The sequence below is a fragment of the Papio anubis genome, chromosome 8 (genome assembly GCF_008728515.1).
Source record: "Papio anubis isolate 15944 chromosome 8, Panubis1.0, whole genome shotgun sequence".
NCBI classification, from domain to species: domain Eukaryota; kingdom Metazoa; phylum Chordata; class Mammalia; order Primates; family Cercopithecidae; genus Papio; species Papio anubis.
The window spans coordinates 83,967,861-83,979,872 of NC_044983.1; positions in this window are offsets into that span (position 1 = coordinate 83,967,861).

A 12,012-nucleotide genomic window follows, 5' to 3' on the forward strand; every position below is an offset into this window, starting at 1 on the left:
GACTTCATGATCCACCCACCTTGGTCTCCCAAAGTGCTGGGATTATAGGTGTGAGCCACCGTGCCCGGCCACCCCTTCCTTCTTTAAAGTATCAAAGTATACACTGTCTATTGGTTGGATACTATTCTGACCCTCTGGGACTTTGAAACTTCAATTTATACCCTATCACTGCAATATCAGTAAACATGTCCTCCTCAGAAGATGCTTCCCCTCCTAAGGGGAAGAGACTCAAGTCTCTTCCATAAAAACTTTTACACACAATGCATCTGTTACTTTCACACACACACATTCACCTGCTGTGTCTCTCACACACACACGTACACACACACGTACACACACGTGTATACTGCATTCTCATAAAACTGTTATCTGTTACTTTCACTAACATACATTCTCTTGCTTTCTGTCTCTCTCACACACACACACAGACACACACGCATATTCTGCATTCTCATAAAACTGCTCACAATGTGTCCTCTTCTAAGTCCCTCCTTGTTTTCAATAAATAAGCTTTGAAAATTTATTTCTTCTTATAATTGTTTACACTTCCCCATTAAAGAACTTTGGTCACCTGGTCACATTTTCACTTTCTTAATTATATTGAAGATATTTTCAGCTATCTATGTATGGCTAGCCAGTTTTCCCAACAGCATTTAATAAATAGGGAATCTTTTCCCCATTTCTTGTTTTTGTCAGGTTTGTCAAAGATCAGATGGTTGTAAATGTGTGGTGTTATTTCTGAGGCCTCTTTTCTATTCCATTGGTCTATCTCTCTGTTTTGGTACCAGTACCATGCTGTTTTGGTTATTGTAGCCTTGCAGTATAGTTTGCAGACAGGTAGCGTGATGCCTCCAGCTTTGTTCTTTTTGCTTAGGAGTGTCTTGGCAATGTGGGCTCTTTTTTGGTTCCATATGAACTTTAAAGTAGTTTTTCTTTTTCCAATTCTGTGAAGAAAGTCATTGGTAGCTTGAGGGGGATGGCATTGAATCTATAAATTAACTTGGGAAGTATGACCATTTTTCACGATATTGATTCTTCCTATCCATGAGCATGGAATGTTCTTCCACTTGTTTGTGTCCTCTTTCATGTTGTTGAGCAGTGGTTTGTAGTTCTCCTTGAAGAGTTCCTTCACATCCCTTGTAAGATGGATTCATAGATATTTTATTCTCTTTGTAGCAATTGTGAATGGGAGTTCACTCATGATTTGACTGTCTGTCTACTATTGGTTTACAGGAATGCTCCCTTCCTTACACCTTATACAAAAATTAATTCAAGATGGATTAAAGACTTAAATGTTAGACCTAAAACCGTAAAAACCCTAGAAGAAAACCTAGGTAATACCATTCAGGACATAGGCATGGGCAAGGACTTCATGACTAAACCACTAAAAACAATGCCAACAAAAGCCAAAATAGACAAATGGGATCTAATTAACCTAAAGAACTTCTGCACAGCAAAAGAAGCTACTGTCAGAGTGAACAGGCAACCTACAGAATGGGAGAAAATGTTTGCAATCTACCCATCTGACAAAGGGCTAATATCCAGAATCTACAAAGAACTTAAACAAATTTACAAGAAAAAAACAAACAACCCCATCAAAAAGTGGGCAAAGGATATGAACAGACATTTCTCAAAAGAAGACATTGATACAGCCAACAGACACATGAAAAAATGCTCATCACTGGTCATCAGAGAAATGCAAATCAAATCCACAATGAGATACCATCTCACACCAGTTAGAATGCTGATCATTAAAAAGTCAGGTAACAACAGATGCTGGAGAGGATGTGGAGAAATAGGAACACTTTTACACTGTTGGTGGGAGTGTAAACTAGTTCAACCATTGTGGAAGATAGTGTGGTGATTCCTCAAGGATCTAGAACTTGAAATACCATTTGACCCAGTGATCCCATTACTGGGTATATACCCAAAGGATTATAAATCATGCTGCTATAAAGACATGCACGTGTATGTTTATTGCAGCACTATTCACAATAGCAAAGACTTGGAACCAACCCAAATGTCCATCAATGATAGACTGGATTAAGAAAATGTGGCATATATACACCATGGAATACTATGCAGCCATAAAAAAGAATGAGTTCATTTCCTTTGTAGGGACATGGATGAAGCTGGAAACCATTATTCTCAGCAAACTATCGTAAGGACAGAAAACCAAACATCACATGTTCTCACTCATAGGTGGGAATTGAACAATGAGAACACTTGGACACAGGGCAGGGAACATCACACATGGGGGCCTGTCGTGGGGTGGGGGGCAGGGGGAAGGATAGCATTAGGAGAAATACCTAATGTAAATGACGAGTTAATGGGTGCAGTAAACCAACATGACACATGTATACCTATGTAACAAACCTGCACGTTGTGCACATGTACCCTAGAGCTTAAAGTACAATTAAAAAAAAAACTTTTCAAATTGAGACATACAATGAGCTGTTTAAATTTGTTTTACTTTTTACATGAACACATGTTGAATCTCTTATCTTCTATTTCAACCATAGCATCACCCTGCTGACTTTTCTAAATTTAAAAACAATGTTGACTTTTTATATTTAAAAATGGAGTTGTAGTTTTTTTCTTCAATGTCGGAATGGTGCATGTTTATTAAGTGTTATTGGGGAAGCAGACATAAATAAAATCGTCATCATTTTATGTGAAAAATGAAATGAGTTGGAATATTTACTCAACAAAGTGCACGTGATAGTGATTAGCTATGTATTAATGTGTTTATTGAATGAAAAAATGGTAAAATATCAATATTACTGTATTGATGATGATTATAGAACTGTGATACTCAATTTTTAGATAAAAAATAAAAATATAACTGGTAGATTGAATAGATATATATATACACACATATATATGATAGTAGATCAAAATTTAATTAATGTATCTGCTTAAGATATAATAATAGTAATAATAATGCTATGAATTACATGTGCAGCAAATATTTCATCTAATGTTCACTGCAACCCTATGAGGTAGGTGATATTACTAGCTCCATTTTGCAAACGAGGAAACTGAGTCAAAAATGGCTAAGAAATATGTCAAGGCTACATGGTTAGTCACCAGTAGAGCAGATAGGTTATGTAAACATTGTGACAAAAACATATGGTTTAAAATGATGGTATCTGCTGATAGAAGATACACACAGAGAAAATAAACACTTGGAATAGAAAACAACAGACCTACAAATTGCAACCCCTTTTTTGGCTGCTAAAGTATTTTATAAGAATGGTGATCATACAGGATTCTCAATCCTAATTATATTTCTTTAAAGCTTTGTGAGTTTTATGCTGTTAAATTAACACTACATTTTATTCAGTAAACAAAACTAATATTAAGCAAGCCTTTGTAACATCAATGTTCCTTGTAGGAAATTTAGAAAATTGCTGAAAATCTTAAAGAAGAAAATTAAAAATTTGTAACCTCATAAGTATCCCTTACAAATTGCAGCAATTTTTCTTTCTAGCTCCTCATATATAATATATACCTTAATATTTTTGGAAGCTGATAACTACTGATTTCTCATCATTATGAATATGTATTTTTGAATTATCCTAGTTGATAATTGAAAGTTTTCTTTTATCTCTACCCTGAGTATTGTAAAGCATTAGGATTCTGGTACCTGGAAGTAAGCTGAAGATAGATAGAGATTTGCAAGTTGTTGGCATGTAGTTGACATTTGAAATCATAACAATAGATGAATGTTTTCCAGGGACAATATGCAGAGAGATAAAAGAAGAAGGCCAAAAAGAGATTCTGAGGAGGTGACAACACCTAATAAGCTAGTGGAAGGGGAGACATCCTCCATGAACACCAAGACAAGGGGCCTGGAAACAGGAGAAAAATATAGACATGGTTTCTAAATAAGGGAGAATTAAGTGCAGATGCTCCTCGACTTATGATGGGGCTACATCCTGATTAACTCAACATAACTTGAAAATATTATAAGTTGGAGATGCATTTAATACACCTAAACTGCTGAACATCATCACTTAGCCTAGTCTATGTTAAACATGCTCAGATTTACATCAATCTACAGTTGGGCAAAATCATCTAATACAATGCCTATTTTATATTTAAGTGTTGATTATTTCATGTAATTTACTGTAGACTGTACTGAAAGTGAAAAACAGAATGGTAGTATGGTACTCAAAGTACAGTTTCTACTGAATATGTATCACTTTCTTACCATAATAAAGTTGAAAAATCTTGTTATACCATCCTATGTCAGAGACTGTCTGTAACGAATGACAAAGACTCAAAAGTATCAAATGCTACAGAGAAATCAATTAATATAGAGATCATAAAGTAATATTGATTGGACTCAGAAAGTAGGCATTTATCATCAATCTTGTCAGAAAATTTTTGCTAGAGTTGGAGAGACTCTGGGATGGGTGTGAAGTTAGAAACTATAACTGAATATGAGATGAGAAAGTGAAGAAGTCCTGTGGACCTGACTTGAAATAGAGAGGAGGACTTAGAAACGGCAGGAAGTATTTGTGATAGATGACACTGCCATTGGTAAATCAATCAATATTTTTAACCAGGCTATTATGAACTCCAGGCAATTCAGCATACACAATCATCATCCTATTCAAACTAACAAAAGACCAAAGATGTAAATAGAAACAATTTTTATATAAATAATTTGTATTTTCCATCTACTACATATTTAAATTTCAACCAATACAACATTCTGAATATTTTCTGATCAGGAAATTTTAGTCAGTTATCATTGGGCTGATAGTCTAATGATACATGATATTTCATTTAGAAAAAATATTAGCAAAACACACATTTATTTCTTTATCTTTAATAGAATCTACTTTGAATGGAGGAAAACATTCTTTATCTGGTTAGAATTGCTCTATAATTTTGTGCTCTAGTTTTTGGCAATAATGAAGAAAAGCTTTGTGAAAGCCTATGATTATTGGAGTTTTATGAGGACAAATCATGACTGATAATTTGAGGCTATTAGGTCCTTTTCATCTTGATAATTATCAGGTATTTAATATTTTGTGAACATTTCCAAATTAATCATTAATTAGTCCATTTTTGCAAGTCAGGTCAATCCTAGTACGTATTTTGCTTAAAAAAAAAAAAAACATGCAGGCCTGCGTGGCGGTTCATGCCTGTAATCCCAGCACTTTGGGAGGCCCAGGCGGATGGATCACCTGAGGCCAGGAGTTTGAGACCAGCCTGGCCAAAATGGTGAAACCCTGTCACTACTGAAAACACAAAAATTAGCCGCCTATGGTGGCACATGCCTTTAATCCCAGCTACTCAGGAGGCTGAGGCAGGAGAATCGCTTGAACCCAGGAGATGCAGGTTGCAGTGAGCTGAGATCACGCCACTGCACTCCAGTCTGGGCAGCAGAGTGAGACTCTGCCTCAAAACAAAAAACAAAAAATAAAAAAACAAAAAGAAAACATGCCAAGGCAAATGACAAGCCTTTCGTAGAACTCCTTAGAGTAGATGTTTGGGAGATATTCAATACTAAAGAATAAATCAGTACTCAGTGCTGTGAAAGTTTAATAAACTTCTCCCTAATATTGTTTAGGACACTTCTGAAAAGTTTGTGGAATATTTCTGAATTAGCTTGAAAGATTGTGAGTCAAAGATGAGAATCTTTATAAAAACTGTGAACTTCACATTGCAAACATTTTTTTTTTTTTTTTTTTTTTAAAGCAGCAATAATAGACACCACTGAGCTGGTGCTATATAAACAGACTTTACAGAGTTGAAGAGGGAGAATATTTTGGTTATTATAAACACAATGCCAAAGCAATGAATACAGTGCAAAGTGCAGAAGAGGGATTGAAAATACTTTAGAATTGCTAGAGTACTGTTAATGGAGTTAGAATTACTAGAGTACTGTTGGAATGCATACAGTATGGCAGAATGACTCTTATTGTGGAAAATTTTAATTTTCATCACTGTTAAAGAAAATCAAAAAACTCAAAAACAACCTAAGTGATTTTAAAATATGTGGTTATTTATTTCTTTCTTTTCTTATTCCTCTACTTAGGGTTAACACCCAAGTCCTTAGGTGCCAAGATCAATAAATCCCTTTCCAGGCCGGGAACAGTGGATCACGCCTGTAATCCCAGCACTTCGGGATGCCAAGGCAGGCTGATCACCTGAGGTCAGGAGTTCGAGACCAGCCTGGCCAACATGATGAAACCCCATCTCTACTAAAAATTCAAAAAATTAGCCAGATGTGGTGGCAGGCGCCTGTAGTCCCAGCTACTTGGGAGGCTGAGGCAGGAGAATCACTTGAACCCAGGAGACGGAGGTTGCAGTGAGCTGAGATTGCCCACTGCACTCCAGCCTGGGCAACAGAGTGAACAGAATTTAAATTTTATTTAAAATAAAATTAAAAATAAAATTAAATAAAATAAATCCCCTTCCAGTTCTCATATTAATTACTCTGCTTTTCAATACTTTCTTTACTATCGGAGCACAGATTGTTTTTTCTTGTGTACTTGATTGTATCCCTAAACAATTGAAAAAAGATGTACTTCTGGGATTATTAGTTGCACCTAGGGGATAGTTTTCAGGTTTTATATGCTTGGTGCAAAAGTAATTGCAGTTTTTGCTGCAATTATTTTCTGCAAGTAATGGCAAGAACCACAATTACTTTTTCAGCAACCTAATATTAATCTGCCATATTACTGTAACCAGAAGACAGTGAGCATTTTTAAACATGAAAAGTATAATTTTATAATGACTTAAGTACCTTGTTCAATTCTATTTTTAATACTTGGTTATTTCAATTGTTTAGTTTTAAAAATTTAGAATATTTCCAATCTTTAGCTATTATGAAAAAGTCCATAATGAACATCTTCAGATGCTGCAAACTACTGAGAATATTTCCTGTATGGAAACTGAGACTACCTAGTAACCAACCTGAAAGTATGGTTTTCTTCTCATGGAAATAGATGCAATTAGCAGGTGTTACCATTGTTCTTAGAGAAAGTATGCCAGGATCTGTGTATTATTTTCAAATAACAGTTTGCATAATTGCAATGAGAGAGTAGAACTCATTGCAATTATGAGTCATCTTTGCTTGACTTACTGATGTATGTGTACTCATCTATTTTGCTTATACAAAATAGGAAAATTTTTGTTTCTTATTGTCCTGAATAAGTTATTTTTTTCAAATTTTCAAGTTGTGATCAGAAGTCATGAGATTTATTTATTCACAAAGTAAAAAAATGAAGCAAAAATATGGATTCCCACTTTCATACCTCTGGGAATTGACACATGGCTATTCTTACAGGGACTAAGCATCAGGCCTTGACAGCCGTCCTTACTGATTGGCACCATTATGATCACGAGATAGCTTAATCTTCGGTAGGGATCCACAGCTATAGCTGTGGGCCAGTCCCAGCCTACTTTCTGTTTTTGTAGGACTATTGAGTTAAGAATAATTCTTAAATTTTTAGAGGACTGAAAGAAACACAAAGAACAATAATATTTCATGAAATAAGAAAATGAGACGATTATTCTAAGTGAAGTAACTCAGAAATGGAAAACCAAACATCGTATATTCTCATTCATAATCAGGAGCTAAGCTATGAGGACGCAAAGACATAAGAATGATATAATGGACTTTGGGTACTTGGGTGAACGGGTGGGAGGGAGGTGAGGAACAAAAGACTACACATTGGGCACAGTGTACACTGCTTGGATGATGCATGCACCAAAATCTCAGAAATCACCATTAAAGAAATGTATCCATGTAACCAAACACCACCTATTTCACAGAAACCTAATGAAAGATAAATTTAAAAATAAATAAATAAATAAACAAATAACAAAAACCAATAAAATAATAAGAAAGAAAATCATATGATATTCAAATTCCAGAGTCCATAAACAAAGTGTTATTGGAACACAGCCATACTTATTTATTTTCATATTGCCTATGGCTGCTTTTTCACCACACTGCCTGTATTGAGTAGCTGCCACAGGGACCTTCTGACCTGCAAAGGTGAAGAGGTTTACTATTTACTAAAAAGTTAGACCATTTACTAAAAAGTGTGCTGCCCACTGTTCTACTTTAACTATTGGTCCTCATGTCCTTGAAGACTCCGACTATGAGGAAGTGGTAGGAATAGAAAGATTAATACCTTGCATGATTACTATCAGGATGTGAAGTGTAAGTGAAACCGTTTATTTAACTGACCTCAGTTTCTCCCTACAGTCATGTGGGCTTTAATCTGTTGTGATCACAAAAATTAAAATGCAGGAGAGCACTGAAGATAAACAGCAAAAATGGCATGTACTAAAAACATGTCCTTGAGCTAATTTGATCGTTTCCTTAACCTAATTTTATGCACACATGTAAGGTATTAAAACATGTTGTGCCATTCTTATTTGTAAAAATAGGGTCAATTTTCATACCCAATTGAAGACTTTAAAAAGTACTATTTTCCCACACCCATGGCAAAATGCTTGTGTTTGTATCTGTTTCTGTGTGTGTGTATTACATACATATATTTACATGTGTGTATACATTCTTATGTGTGTATATATACAATATACATTCTAATTTGAAAGTTGAAAAGCTTTGTCAAGTGCTCAATTCCACTTCTTATGTATGTGTTCATCTACATTTCTTCTTTAATTTTTAATTTTATTTTAAGTTCTGGGATACATGTGCAGAACGTGCAGGTTTGTTACATAGGTATACATGTGTCATGGTGGTTTGCTGCACCTATCAACGCATCATCTAGGTTTTAAGCCCCACATGCATTAGGTATTTGTCCTATTGCTGTCCCTTCTCTTGCCCTCTAGCCCCCAACAGGCCCCAGTGTGTGATGTTCTCCTCCCTGTGTCCTTGTGTTCTCATTGTTCAACTCCCACTTATGAGTGAGAGCATGCGGTGTTTGGTTTTCTGTTCCTGTATTAGTTTGCCGAGAATGATGGCTCCCAGCTTCATCCATGCCCCTGGAAGGACATGAGCTCATTCTTTTTTATGGCTGCATAATTCCATGGTGTATATGTGCCACATTTTCTTTATCCAGTCTATCATTGATGGGCATTTGGGTTGGTTCCAACTCTTTGCTATTGTAAATAGTGCTGCAATAAATATATGTGTACATGTGTCTTTATAGTAGAATGACTTATAATCATAATGGGATTGCTGGGTCAAATGTTATTTCTGGTTCTAGATCCTTGAGGAATCACCACACTGTCTTCCACAATGATTGAACTAATTTACACTCCCACCAACAGCGTGAAAGCATTCCTATTTCTCCACAGCCTTGCCAGCATCTGACTTTTTAATAATCGCCATTCTAACTGGCATGAGATGCTATCTCATTGTGGTTTTTGATTTGCATTTCTCTAATGACCAGTGATGGTGAGCTTGTTTTCACATGTTTGTTGGCCACATAAATGTCTTCTTTTGAGAACTGTATGTTCATATCTTTCACCCACTTTTTGATGGGGTTATTTGTTTTTTTCTTGCAAATTTGTTTAAGTTCCTTATAGATTCTGGATATTAGACCTTTGTCAGATGAGTAGATTGCAAAAATTTTCTCCCGTTCTGTAGGTTGCCTGTTCACTATGATGATAGTTTCCTTTGCTGTGCAGAGCTCTTTAGTTTAATTAGATCCAATTGTCAATTTGGCTTTTGTTGGCGTTGCTTTTGGTGTTTTAGTCATGAAGTCTTTGCCCATGCCTATGTCCTGAATGATATTGCCTAGCTTTTCTTCTTGGGTTTTTATCGTTTTGGGTTTTACATTAAGTCTTTAATCCATCTTGAGTAAATTTTTGTATAAGGTGTAAGGAAGGGGTCCAGTTTCAATTTTCTGCATATGGCTAGCCAATTTTCCCAACGCCATTTATTAAATAGGGAATCTTTTCCCCATTGTTTGTTTCTGCCAGGTTTGCCGGAGATCAGATGGTTGTAGATGTGTGGTATTATTTCTGAGCTCTCTGTTCTGTTCCATTGGTCTATATATCTGTTTTTGTACCAGTACTTTGCTGTTTTAGTTACTGTAAGCTTGTAGGATGGTTTGAAGTCAGGTAGCATGATGCCTCTAGCTTTGTTCTTTTTGCTTAGGATTGTCTTGGCTATTTGGGCTCTTTTTGGTTCCATATGAAATTGAAAGTAGTTTTTCTAATTCTGCAAAGAAAGTCAGTGGTAGTTTGATGGGAATAGCATTGAATCTATAGATAATTTTGGGCAGTTTTGCCATTTTCATGCTATTGATTCTTCGTATCCATGAGCATGGAATTTTTTTCCATTTGTTTATGTCCTGTCTTATTTTCTTGAGCAGTGTTTTGTAGTTCTCCTTGAAGAGCTCCTTCATGTCCCTTGTAAGTTGTATTCCTAGCAATTGTGAATGAGAGTACATTCATGATTTGGCTCTCTGCTTGTCTATTGTTGATGTATAGGAAAGCTCGTGATTTTTGCATGTGGATTTTGTATCCTGAGACTTTACTGAAGTTGCTTAACAGCTTAAGGTGTTTTGGGGCTGAGACAATGAGGATTTCTAAATATACAATAACTTCATCTGCAGAGACAATTTGACTTCCTTTCTTTTTATTTGAATACCTTTTATTTCTTTCTCTTGCCTGATTACCCTGGCCAGAACTTCCAATACTGGGTTTAATAGGAGTGGTGAGGAAGCGCATTCTTGCCTTGTGCCGGTTTACAAAGGGAATGCTTCCAGCTTTTGCCCATTCAGTATGATATTCGCTATGGGTTTGTCATAAATACATTGCTTCTATAAGTGTTTCTTCAATTTTATATGTGAATTTTGATTACCCAGTTTAATCAATATTTTTATTATCACAAAAATCTCTTAAACATGGTAGAGTTAAATCTGTTATATCAAAGTCTGAAATTGTTTACTCTTAAGCTTAAGTACCACAACAGGGCACCATTCTCTGTCTGATGATATTTAATAGAAATTTATCCATGCTGGTTCAGGTTGGATTTTAAGTTAGATGGGTTTGTGCTTTGTATTCTGACTTATTTTAATGACAATATATTCCACACTACCATTGAGTTCTTCTATGCCCTATCTCAAAAGTACTATTTTTTTTTAACTGAATGTTCATCTACTTGATTCATAACATTGTATATAAAAATTATACATTAATTGTTTTTATTTCACTGATTAGTATTTGAAGCATGTATTCTCTTCCCCTTTCCTTAGGTTGCCCCTAGTTTCACCTATACTTCTTCAGTAACCAGCTGAAGAGAGCCATGCTATAAAAAGCTTCTCTTGGAACAGGTGAGAAATTTACCATTTTAGTCTAGTGATTTAGACACTTAAAAGGGTCTGCACGTGAGGCAGAGGTAGCTGTGTTTTGCAAAACTTTCTGTGAATATTCCTCAATTTATGGTCCAATTTTATTAGAATCCTTTGAAATTGAAATCTTTGAGGGCTGGTTCCAGCAATCTTCATTTTCAATAAGAAATACATATAATTCTTTTCCATACTAATATTTGAGCATGAGTGTATTCAATATTTTCCTTACTATCATATATAATAATATATTATTTACATTTATATAGTGAATTTGCTACCATTAAGGGATGATTCTGTATAATATTTGTTTATATATTGCTGAAGAAATGTAAACGTAGTTCCATATTTTTTGCTTAACCATGTTGTAAATCAACAATGTCAAACATAATTCTTCAGAATGTGTAGGTTCTAGGGAGATGCCTGATGGGCAACTGCCAGGAAGAGAGGAAAGAGGACTGAGAGGAAAGCTCACAGCTAGTATTTCACATCCTTTGACCCTTAAAGCAATTCTGTTCTGATTCATTGTATACATTTAGATACTTCTTGTATGTTTTATATTCCATATAAGAATTATTTGGGATACAGTGTTCTGCTGTTAGAGGGAAAAAGTTTGAAAAGCACTAGAAAGCCATCTCATTTTACTTTTAAATCTATGAATGTTATTCTTTCAGAAGACAAAAATGTGTTCATTGCTTTGAATTGGTTGGCACTA